Below are 12,899 nucleotides of genomic sequence, written 5' to 3'. Positions count from 1 at the left end.
AAACAGCACCAGACCAGCCACGCCTCCTCTCACGACGAACTGAGTAAGAACGAGCAGGGTGTGGTCAAGGCATGCGCACTCGCAGGGTGTGGTTGAGGCATGCGCACTCGGAACACACCCAAAAGATGGAAACGCGGTAGAGGGCGGAGCAAGGGGAGGGGTGAAAGCACTCCAGCGGGAAATACAAAAAAAAAAAAAATTTTTTGACAGCTCTCCCGGAAAAACCGGAATGCCGGGGGGGGCTACCATTCGAAAGGGGGGCAGTATGTCATGAGCACCGTTGAGCTGAATGCATCAGCACAACGGCACACATAACAATACCACGGAAACAAGAGCAAGGGATTAAAAGATAAGCAAAGCGACGCACAACAGACACAGACCCCGAGGAGAAGGGAACGACCCCGGCCGGAAAATCCAGTCAAGAGAACACAAAGGGGGAAGAAAGAGCGACAAAGACAGGGCGGAACACGAGGCACGCCTGAAGCTGTCAGCAGGAACGCAAAGGATATCGCCCAGCTGAAAGCAATCACCGGCCAGAGGAAGAAAACGATTACGAGAGAAGCCCGGGGCACCAGCAGGGGCCCCGCGACCCCTCACCTACCGGCAACGAAGCATACAGGACTTGGGGGGATGACACAACCCAAGGTGTGGGGGGGGGCGCTGACCGGCACGGGCTATTTAAACCCCGTACCGGTGCACTCCCTTCACTCTCAGCTTTTTCTAGCTATGCACTATGCTGAAATAAACCAGAACCTGATCTTCCCTGAATCAGTGTCTGTGTTTTACTCAGTAGTAGGCAGCGCATGACACCTATATAATTCCAATATTCCAATATGCCTATATAATTATCTTTTTTCTCTCTTTTATACAGCTTTTATTGGATCATTATTGTTATGTTTTAGTGCCTTTTCATTTCTTTTTTATTTACTAAATTGTTTTTTTTTTTTTAAAACAGCCTTAGAAACACTCCAAGGACTCTTAAATCCAGAAGAGATAAGGATGACTCTCTACCAACCACCTGAACAATTTTAATTTATATTCTGTATGTATGTACATGTGTATATATATACACACACACACTGTATATATACACACTGTGTGTGTGTATATATATATATATATATATATATATATATATATATATGAATGACTTTATTAAAGTTTCAAAGTACAGATAAAATACAAAATATAGAAAAGATTGAGGAAAAGACTAAAAGAAAAAAGACTAAAAAGTGCAGAAGTCAATAGAAATACAAAAATAATGACTTCTGACCTTCTCCAGCACAGATACAAATACATAATACATTAATCTCTTACTCTATTTCAAGCCACAATAAACATTATTTCTATGGGTTATAACAAAAACAATTTAAATGTTTTAATCAACTGCCTTTTACTCATTTGCTACTTTAATTCCTCCTTCAACAATTTAGAGGTTTTGGGGTTTTTTTCCCTACTATTTTGTGGATGCTACTTTGATTATATACATGCTTTATAAATTCCCCTGGAAATAAGTTGTGAGGGCAATATCTACATTTGCCAGATTATTTATTTACTTACTTACTTACTTACTTACTTACTTACTTACAGGACTTATATGGCTGCTTGTCTCATACAATGACTCTAGGTCGCTCACAACAATCCATAAAACATTGTTAAAAACATACCCAGCCAGGTCTTCACAGCCCTCCAGCAGCCTAAAAGGGGTCCCTCTGATCTCTGATAATAAAGCAAAATGGATCATTTGCTTGGATACAAGTGTTTTATTTATTTTGGTGAAGGATAACAAGCAAAATGCAATCAGCAGAAGGGAAAAAAATAATACAACAGTGATTATACAGTAAACAAAACTTAACACATAACAGTGATTACAGTGAACTAAAGCAGAGGAAGAAAGAAAAATCGATCCATAATAATATTGAAATAGAATTAGCTGAAATCTGTTAATGTACAGTTAGTCCTCACTTAACGATGGCAGTTTGGACTGGAATTTCTGTCGCTAAGCAATGCAGTTGTAAAGCATGACATCACCTGACCCCACCGCTTAGCAATGGCAGTTCCAGCAGTCCCTGGTTACCATTGTTAAGCGAATCACTGTAGGTTGTTAAGCGAGGACCTCACATGATTGGGACCTCCGACTTCCTGCCAGCTTCTCTATTGACTTTGCTTGTGGGAAGCCAGCAGGGAAGGTCAACGTGATCACGGGATGCTGTGATGGCCAGAAATCCGGGCTGGTTGCCGAGTGCTCAGATCACAATCATATGACCGTGGGGGCACTGTGATGGCCAGAACTTTGAGGACAAGTCATAAGTATCACTCGTTCAGCATCATTGCAAGTTCAAACAGTTGCTGAATGAGTGGTCGTTAAATGAGGACCACCTGTATTGATAAATCTCTCCCATATAGGAAAAAAATGCTCCATTGTGTCATTTTTACACTATAAAGACATTTTGTCATTTCAAAAGACAACTGCCCTTTTGATGCTTACTTGGATATGCAAAATAATAGATGTATCTGTCAAAAAGGTTAAGATGGCAGCCACAACTGTGCCATCAAAGCCCCACCTCCTTTTTATGTGCATTGTGGTATGAGTCTATTGTCTACCTCCTTCAGATCTGAGCTGCTGAATTTTTCCCCCATAGCGTTATTAGCATTTAATACTTCTCATTTAATACTTCTCAACTCATTCATGGGTGTTGTTTTGTGCAAGAGCAACAACCTCCCCTTTTTGCTAGATTCATCCATTGCCAAGCAAAAGAGATTTAAGTGCCAAATTTCACAGCAAAACGAAAGATCACAGTACAGTGAATTGGCACAGAACTCTTCTCCATTCCTGAACAGTACAATTTTCTTATCAAGTAAAAACATGTTTAAATATTTATTTAGCAGGAGGAGGTGGCTCATTCTTGTCAGCTGGTTCATGACCTCAATTCCTTTGGGTGGATTCCTCTTCCACAAAGGCTGAGTTGGCACATGCTTGGACTAGGCTAAAATGGGAATTGGTGGCTTGTGGTCAGCTCTGTAGAGGAATAAAAGACAGTAATTTGCGTGTGTTTCTAAAGCTGGGACTCTAATCTACTCCCACAGCTTTGATTGATCAAACCCTTTCATCCAATTAAAAATGGGTTTTTAGAAAGACAGAAACTGGAACATAAGGAAAACGTAATTGCCTTGGCAGGGGGCCAAATTAGTCACACCATTAGGCCGTGAGACATTTTTAAATGTAATGGTCATGGATGCACAGAGCTCTAAAGCCCCACAACAAATAATACATGTCCACACAGCATCTTAATCTCCTTCTCCAGTTTTGTTCAAGTATGTCACCAAGGACTAAGGCTCTCTGTGTCATCCAAATCTGCTAGCCATAATTTTGGGTTCACGGAAGACAGAATTTGTAGCTTGTAAGTTATGTTTTTAATATGCTGTATATATAAGCACTAAATGGCAGCCACTTCAGGCTCAGATGACTTAATGAGCCTCAAAGCCTGGTGAAGATCAAGGATGGGGGAGAATTAAGATGGGGGTGCACATGCTAATTAGGCTCATAAGTTTAGTATGCCACACCAATACAGTCTAGAAATAGCAGCTTTGGAGAGATGAAATACGGGGTATTTATGGGATACATTTATTCTATTGTCCTAATATTCTTGATCCAACCTTGTTTCCACTTTTCAACCTTGGAGGAAAGTTTCCATTGCACCAACAGAATAAGTTAAATACCAAGTGGTAGGTCAAGAGGAAAAGAATCAGGTGCTATAAAAATATATTCTTAATGCCCTGCGTGGTTCAGATACAAATCCTTCCTCAGCTATCTGAAATTATGTAAAGCATGATGTTTTGTCTTTTTTTCTATATACATAAACTATACGAAGGATTGGGTTCCACAATAGGTCTACAGTAGTTGGATATTTTCACCTCTTCCTGTTCTTCCCCTTCTTCCTCCTCCTCTCTTTCTCCTCTTTCTCCTCTTTCTCCTCCTTCATTTGATTCTATCAACTTCCTCATGTGGAATTAAGCTTCTAACCCCACAGCCTAATATGGGGTAAGATCACCTGCCCTGCTGCTGTAGAAATCCCCTAATACAAATGGCTCATCAGCTATTTCTGCATCTCCCAGACTGAATGTGAAGACCGTCCAACAGGTCTGTTCCTTCTAGACTCCATCCTGAGTAGAGTGAAGCTATGCCCCAACTCCACCCTTGCTTCAGCCTGAGTAGAGTGAAGCTATGCCCCAACTCCACCCTTGCTTCAGCCTGAGTAGAGTGAAGCTATGCCCCACCCTTGCTTCAGCCTGAGTAGAGTGAAGCTATGCCCCAACTCCACCCTTGCTTCAGCCTGAGTAGAGTGAAGCTATGCCCCAACTCCACCCTTGCTTCAGCCTGAGTAGTGAAGCTATGCCCCAACTCCACCCTTGCTTCAGCCTGAGTAGAGTGAAGCTATGCCCCAACTCCACCCTTGCTTCAGCCTGAGTAGAGTGAAGCTATGCCCCAACTCCACCCTTGCTTCAGCCTGAGTAGAGTGAAGCTATGCCCCAACTCCACCCTTGCTTCAGCCTGAGTAGAGTGAAGCTATGCCCCAACTCCACCCTTGCTTCAGCCTGAGTAGAGTGAAGCTATGCCCCAACTCCACCCTTGCTTCAGCCTGAGTAGAGTGAAGCTATGCCCCAGGGCAGGCAGACTTTGATAGCTACAATGGATGGTGGTCCAGATTAAGGAAACAGCTAGAAACTATGAAGAATAAATCAAGGTTAAACCAGAGGACTCATATTTATGTATCCCAAAGCAGTCAAATCTGAAAGGAATTCCATTCAGTAAGCTATGGAAACATGCTTTTCTGTTGGGTAAAAAGCACTCAATATTCTAGATGGCCTTGTCTGAGTCATTTATTAAACTATCTGTTTTTTACAAGATCTGACTTGCGGCTTGACCGGTGCTACCACATTCTCTGCAAGGAGATCTCCTCCTTCAACATCAATATTTGCCAAAGGTTATTTATCTTTTTTACTTTGCCAGTGTAATGAACTGTTGTTCACAGGGGCTTTCTGCTGCAAATTGCTCACTTTCCAATCATACCTGGTTATGTGAAGACAATAACAGTTTGTCTTTAAACTAGGTTCCATTGTGATTTTCTTCAGCTATTTTTGGCTTTGTTTATCATATATTGTGGAGTTTGAACTGAGATCTATGGGTCTCAGAAGATTTCTTTAATAACTATGTTTTGGAAGAAGGAGATGGGCTCTACATTTATGTGGAACATCAGTGAAATTCTACAATCTGCATAAATGTAATAAACTTAATTCATACAGCACAATTAACCTGAGTTAATGAATTAACTCATTTTCTAACTTCATACAATGCACTGAACCATAAATGACCAAATAGGATGTGTTTACACAGTATGCTAAGCTATTTAAAAAAATCAGGGTTAATTCTAATCAAGCATACAGTAGTATATTGTGTGAAAGCAGCTGTTAGGACTTTCATTGACCTGAGTTAAGATTATTGCATGAAGATAACCAGGAGATGTTCTTGAAGACTGCTCATAAACATTTGCGATGCACAGGATTTCTCAGCAGATGGGTCAAACCGGGCAAAAATTGGCCACTGCCGCAGAAATGGGAATTACAAGAAAAAAAAAACTAGTGGCTGATGTGTCATTGTCATACTGGTTGATTTAAATGGATTTATATGGATTAAGAGTGCAAACAGGTGACTCCGAACAAGCTAGTTCAAGACACTTGATTATAACATATGTTGATAACCATAATGTGCAGTTCACTGTGAATAGCAAGAACTAAAAACTGCAGACTTGGAGGCATGCAATAGAGTACGCACCCTATAAACTTTGCCAGTACCATCCCAACCAATCTTACAAGTTTGAGCCAAGGTAGAAACACAGCTGATTTTTTCTCCTATTGTGAAATGTCAGCTTTCTCTGCATTGTGGCCCATTTTGTATTACTTGAGATCTTCCAAGCATATCTTCAGATAGGTCCAACCAGCTTCCATCATTCCCATGCAGAGGGCAACAGGCTGTACCATAACAATATTTTTGAGTGTTAAAGCATATCTTCAATATTATTGTTCTATTAATGCAAACGGGAATGACTTACTCAAGAACAAGCTTCTCACAAAATCTCAGCTTCTTTGCCAATTAAGCAGGATTTGTTGTTGTTTATTCATTCAGTCGCTTCCGACTCTTCGTGACTTCATGGACCAGCCCACGTCAGAGCTTCCTGTCGGTCATCAACACCCCCAGCTCCCCCAGGGACGAGTCCGTCACCTCTAGAATATCATCCATCCACCTTGCCCTTGGTCAGCCCCTCTTCCTTTTGCCCTCCACTCTCCCTAGCATCAGCACCTTCTCCAGGGTGTCCTGTCTTCTCATTATGTGGCCAAAGTATTTCAGTTTTGCCTTTAATATCATTCCCTCAAGTGAGCAGTCTGCCTTGATTTCCTGGAGGATGGACTGGTTTGATCTTCTTGCAGTCCAAGGCACTCTCAGAATTTTCCTCCAACACCACAGTTCAAAAGCATCGATCTTCCTTCGCTCAGCCTTCCTTATGGTCCAGCTCTCGCAGCCATATGTTACTACAGGGAACACCATTGCTTTAACGATGCGGACCTTTGTTGTCAGTGTGATGTCTCTGCTCTTAACTATTTTATCGAGATTTGTCATTGCTCTTCTCCCAAGGATTAAACGTCTTCTGATTTCCTGACTGCAGTCAGCATCTGCAGTAATCTTTGCACCTAGAAATACAAAGTCTTTCACTGCTTGTACATGTTCTCCCTCTATTTGCCAGTTATCAATCAAGCTGGTTGCCATCATCTTGGTTTTTTTGAGGTTTAGCTGCAAGCCAGCTTTTGCACTTTCTTCTTTCACCTTCATCATAAGGCTCCTCAGTTCCTCTTGGCTTTCAGCCATCAAAGTGGTATCATCTGCATATCTGAGATTGTTAATGTTTCTTCCAGCGATTTTAACTCCAGCCTTGGATTCCTCAAGGCCAGCTTGTCGCATGATCTGTTCTGCGTCCAAGTTGAATAGGTAGGGTGAGAGTATACAGCCCTGCCGTACTCCTTTCCCAATCTTAAACCAGTCCGTTGTTCCGTGGTCTGTTCTTACTGTTGCTACTTGGTCGTTATACGGATTCTTCAGGAGGCAGACAAGATGACTTGGTATCCCCATACCACTAAGAACTTGCCACAATTTGTTATGGTCCACACAGTCAAAGGCTTTAGAATAGTCAATAAAACAGAAATAGATATTTTTCTGAAACTCCCTGGCTTTTTCCATTATCCAGCGGATATTGGCAATTTGGTCCCTAGTTCCTCTGCCTTTTCTAAACCCAGCTTGTACATCTGGCAATTCTTGCTCCATGAATTGCTCCATGAATTGCTGAAGTCTACCTTGCAGGATCTTGAGCATTACCTTACTGGCATGTGAAATGGGATACTCTAAAAAGGGGAGAGCTATTGTTTTATATAATAAAAGGATCTTGAGCTTTTTTAAGCTGCAAGAGGGCTTCTACAGCAGTCTCCCCTATCCGAGAGGATTTCCCAGAATTCCAGAAATCCAAGAATTCCTAGACTGCTTGGTTAATGACCAGGAATTATGGGAGCTGGAATGACACCACTTTGGAGAAGGCAGGATTCAATAGTGTTTCCTGTCTTCCTCTCATAGACAGTTTGCCTATGATCTGACATTACCAGCTTGGAGATTTATAATTATTGCAAAGGCCACTTAGCTATTCCCTTAGAAACTGCTAGAGTGCTCATCAGAGTAACAAATGTGATTGATGGCTAGGTTGCACAGCTGAATGACATCTTGCAGAACAGTGTTTCTCAACCTTGGCAACTTTAAGACGTCTGGACTTCAACTCCCAGAATTCCCCAGCCAGCAAGCTGGGGAATTCTGGGAGTTGAAGTCCAGACGTCTTAAAGTTGAATTCTGGGAGTTGAAGTCCAGACATCTTAAAGTTGCCAAGGTTGAGAAACACTGTTGTAGAGAAAGGCCCTTGTCTGGGCTCATTCCTGAGTGCACGGTTTTTGTTAAATTACTTCATTATTTTTTTAATGCAAGGAGAAGAATCTGTTCTTCTGTCCTGAAGTTAGAGCTGTTGATTTTGTCATCTTAAAACTGGGCCACATATTAGAACGAACCGTAATGTAGTTTACTGCAAAACCAGAGAATTCTGCTTCATTTAGTAGCACAGTCTATGGATGCAACCAGTAACACTTCATTCTCTCAAACGTGTGGACCAGACTCATTCGCTGGGGAAGCATTTAAAATATTTCCAAACAATGAAGGGGAAAGTTTACTTTCTTGCTGTCACACAGCCAGTTCTTATCATTGGGTTGAAAATATTTTAACCTGAAAACCCTTCTCCACCCCAGTTTTTCCATTCCCAATACCGGCATAACCACATTCCAGTTTCAAACTGGAGAAATAAATGTAATGACTCTGTTCTTAAAACAAATGCACATCAGCTTAACCTTCTTATTCTAAAGCAAAGCTCCGGCCACATGTGTTATAAACACTAATTTCCTTTTAGCACAATAATGTTTCCGCATGAGGGGCATCAAAGATTGGAAATTGAAGTCTCAGCGGAACTGGTGTCATGCGCTACGTATGAAATGTCAGGTCTAGGGAAGGAAGTCCAGCCTCACCAAGACATACTTGGTGGAATAATTCTGCTTTCGAAATAGGGGGCAAAATGTTTTATTGGAAATTCTGGGTGGAATCGGGAAAGTGTGCTTTAAATCAATTGCTCTGCAATTATCATTTTAAGGATATTTCTTGACTTCAAATGGAATTTTGCCTTCCCAATTCATGACAGCGGCAATATAATCAACTCAAGCATATGCTGAAGCTCAGTCGTGGACCAGACGCTTTGGTTGCTTCTAGGAATCGTGAAGTGCTTTCATTTTTGACAGAGTTGATGTCTGAAACTAAATCCACACCATATTTGTATCAAAAACTAAGTAACATTTTAAAACTTTGTATTAAGGATGTTTATTGCTCATGGATTAAAGAAGTCAAACACCCAGTAATATAACATCAATGGCTGCAGGTCTTAACAAATGTCAAAGTTGTTTCAGTGGATTTAAGATTAAAATTGATTCATTGAAACAGCTGATTTCACATTTACTGATCATCCCAATAATATATTTCAAAATATGGATGTCGGATTTTTTTTTGTTGGAGAAGTAAAAAAAAGAGGTGTCATGTGATTTGGTCTGTGAATTATTGACATCTTTTGGAAATAATATTTTAATGTTCATAAGAAGATTTATGGGGAAATCTTTTAATGTTGAAGATGCTAATGTTATGTTAAATTACATTCCAAAACTTTGGAATTTGACTACTTTTGAGACTTACAGTTATATCAGGCCTGGGATGCTGCTAAGAAAATTATTCTGAGACATTGGAAAACAACTATTATTCCAGACATGAAGGACTGGATTCAGGAGCTGGGTAATTTATCTCTTTTTGAAAAGGCAAATTTATCTACTAATAATAAAAAAAAGACACAATATATTCTCCTTCAAGATGGTGGCCATACTTTCTCTTTAATGATGTGGATTAATATTTATTGGAATTTTTTAAATGTTTGTTTGATTTGTAAGATTTATAAGGTATCTATAAGATATAATAATAATTGTTTGGTTTTTAGATTTAATAGGGTTAAGATTGCTGTAATATTATTAATTATAAAAGTAGACAATTTATGTTTTTATAATTTGATTTTAATTATAGGGGACAGAAATATATAGAATAGTGGTAGGAAGGAAATATTTAAATAAATGTTTTATGGAGGAGGGAAGTTGATTTTTATATTTATATTTATATATATATTCCTTTTTTATATAAGGGGAAGCACTAGTGATTTGTATATGTAATGGAAGCATTTACAGAAATAATGTGATCTTGGTTTGATATTGAGTAAGGGATCGATTATGGAAACTGCTGTATATTCTTGCTGTTGAAGGTCGGAAGTCACTTCTTTATGTAATCTTCAAAATTACAAGATGGTGACTGCAACGATGCAACAAATAGTTCATTTTAGCCCTGGGACAAGGAGAGTGGGTGAGGCCTGAGAGTATCTTATTCCTTCTTCATGCACCTGAATTTGCGTTAGACTGGGGAAAGATTTCATAAATCAACATATAGCTAGTCTGGTTGCACTAGTTGCATTTCTGCTTGTCACATGGGGTGTGTTAGGTATAAGTGCATGAGTGAGAGAAATAGAGAGAGCGTCCTCAATGTCACAAATCTGTATAGTGCAGTTTCCCAACCAGGATCCTGTTGGGAGGTCACTAAGGATTCCCTGGGAGATCACGATTTATTTAAAAAATTAGTTCAAATTTGGGCAACTTCACATTAAAGAGGTAAGTTTCATTCTTTATTTTTAGTGTAAGAACACTGTTCATTCATCTATACAGGCCTACACATGAAACAAATATAATAATTTTGTAATGTCTGGCCTATATTTGAGCCTGAATGTGCAGGGGTTTCCTGAGGCCTGGAAAATATTTCAAGGGTTCCTCTGGGGTCAAAAAATTGAAAAAGGCTGGTATAGTGTATTTGAATTTTACTATAGCTTGATTATGTACTATCAAGTCAGTGTCCGCTCTTAGTAACTACATAGACAGACCTTCTCCAGGACCATCTGTCCCCAACCTGGTCCTTCAGGTCTTCCAACAGTACACCCATTGCTGCTATAATTCAGCCTCTCTACCTTGCTGCTGGTCATCCTCTTCTGCTCCTCCTTTCTCACCATTATAGGCAGAAATCTTTGCGTAACATGTCCAAAATATGATAATTTGATCTTGATCATTTGTGCCTGAGAACTCTGGGTTCATTTGTTTGAAGATCCATGGCTTTGTTTTCTTGGTCACCCACGGTATTCTCAGGAGTCTTCTCTAACAAACACCGAAGTCCAAAAGCATCAATACTCTTTCTGTCCTGCTTCTTGAGCCCAATTTTTGTTTCCCTGAAGTGTCACAGGGAGAACCATTGGTTGCCTGATTCTGATCTTTGTAGGCACAGTATAGACACATCACAGCATCCGAGTTTCTTTTCCAAGGCCCTCATTGCTACCCTACAGAGTGTTAGCCTGTGATATAGTTCTTGACTGATGGCTCTTATACTGCTTATTGTCGATCCTAAAAGGCAGAAAATGTAGAAGCAGTGAAAGACTTTGTATTTCTAGGTGCGAAGATTACTGCAGATGCTGACTGCAGTCAGGAAATCAGAAGACGCTTAATCCTTGGGAGAAGAGCAATGACCAATCTCGATAAAATAGTTAAGAGCAGAGACATCACACTGACAACAAAGGTCCGCATAGTTAAAGCAATGGTGTTCCCCGTAGTAACATATGGCTGCGAGAGCTGGACCATAAGGAAGGCTGAGAGAAGGAAGGATGCTTTTGAACTGTGGTGTTGGAGGAAAATTCTGAGAGTGCCTTGGACTGCAGGAAGATCAAACCAGTCCATCCTCCAGGAAATAAAGCCAGACTGCTCACTTGAGGGAATGATATTAAAGGCAAAACTGAAATACGTTGGCCACATAATGAGAAGACAGGACAGCCTGGAGAAGATCCTGATGCTAGGGAGAGTGGAGGGCAAAAGGAAGAGGGGCCGACCAAGGGCAAGGTGGATGGATGATATTCTAGAGGTGACGGACTCGTCCCTGGGGTTGCTGGGGGTGTTGACGACCGACAAGAAGCTCTGGCGTGGGCTGGTCCATGAAGTCATGAAGAGTCGGAAGCGACTAAACAAATAAACAACAACAAAAGGCAGAATTATGGTAACTTCATCGAAAATTCTACTGATTGCAGCTTACCCAGATCAACCATAATGAACCTTCTTTTCTGGGTTCACTTCACACACTGAACCCTACACTAACCATGTGGATTGAATTCACACAACCTGCTCAGTGTCTGTGCACTGAGGAACAAAATGGAGGCATTAGCATCCTTGTGAACCCTGTTATCCGTTCATCCCGAGGTTCACACAAGAAGTTTAACCTGGCCAGTACAGACCTAGTTTATTTACCAAATATGCTAAGCCTTAATCTCAGTTTGGATTTTGTCATTGTGTGTGGTTTGGTGTGCTTTGTAAGGTCATGTTTTGTTTAGATATTTATGGTCCTATTATTTCGTGTGTTAGAAAAATGAGTCAGTAAACTGATTGCAATGCTTTTAATTGGGAAGCCTTAAATTTCTGCTAGATAAGAACTATCAAGCTGACCTCAAGGATTCATATGACTTTTTTTTTTTAATCTGTCTGATTTTCAGAGACCACCTGGACAAGTCCCTGCAGTTTTCTTGGCCAGGGTTTTCAGACGTGGTTTACCATTGCCTCCTTCCTAGGGCTGGGAGAGAGTGACTGGCCCAAGTTCCCCAGCCTGCTTTGTGCCTCACGTGGGACTCCCGGTTTCCAGCTTGTTGCCTTAACCACTACACCAAACTGGCTCTTCGTAAGACTGACTTTATGCTGTATTAGGAGTAACAGAAATCCCAAATATCACAATGACGTTGTCATGCTATGTCATCATATAATATGAATGATGCTTAATATTCATGACGCCGAGGAAGATTGTTAAAGGATCACCATCTCCTTGCAGCGACAACGAAAGAGAAGGACCGGCGGCAAGAACGGAGCGCGGCCGCGGCGAGGGAGTCTCGGCTTGGCGTTCCCTGAGAGGCGCGGCGGGGTCCACCTCCCAGCTCCGGCCGTTCTCCCATTGGTGCGGAGCGGAGGGGCGGGGCCGCGGTCCGCCGGGCGAGGCGAGCCGGGGCTAGCCCTGGCCCCGCGGCTTTCGGAGAGAGGCGCTCGCGGCGAGGTAACGCGAGCGGAGGTGCGCAGCTGGCGGGTCGGCTCGGGCGCGAAGTCCAGGC

The sequence above is a fragment of the Candoia aspera genome, chromosome 5, assembly GCF_035149785.1.
Source record: "Candoia aspera isolate rCanAsp1 chromosome 5, rCanAsp1.hap2, whole genome shotgun sequence".
In the NCBI taxonomy this organism is placed as follows: Eukaryota; Metazoa; Chordata; class Lepidosauria; order Squamata; family Boidae; genus Candoia; species Candoia aspera.
This window is presented reverse-complemented; position numbering follows the sequence as displayed.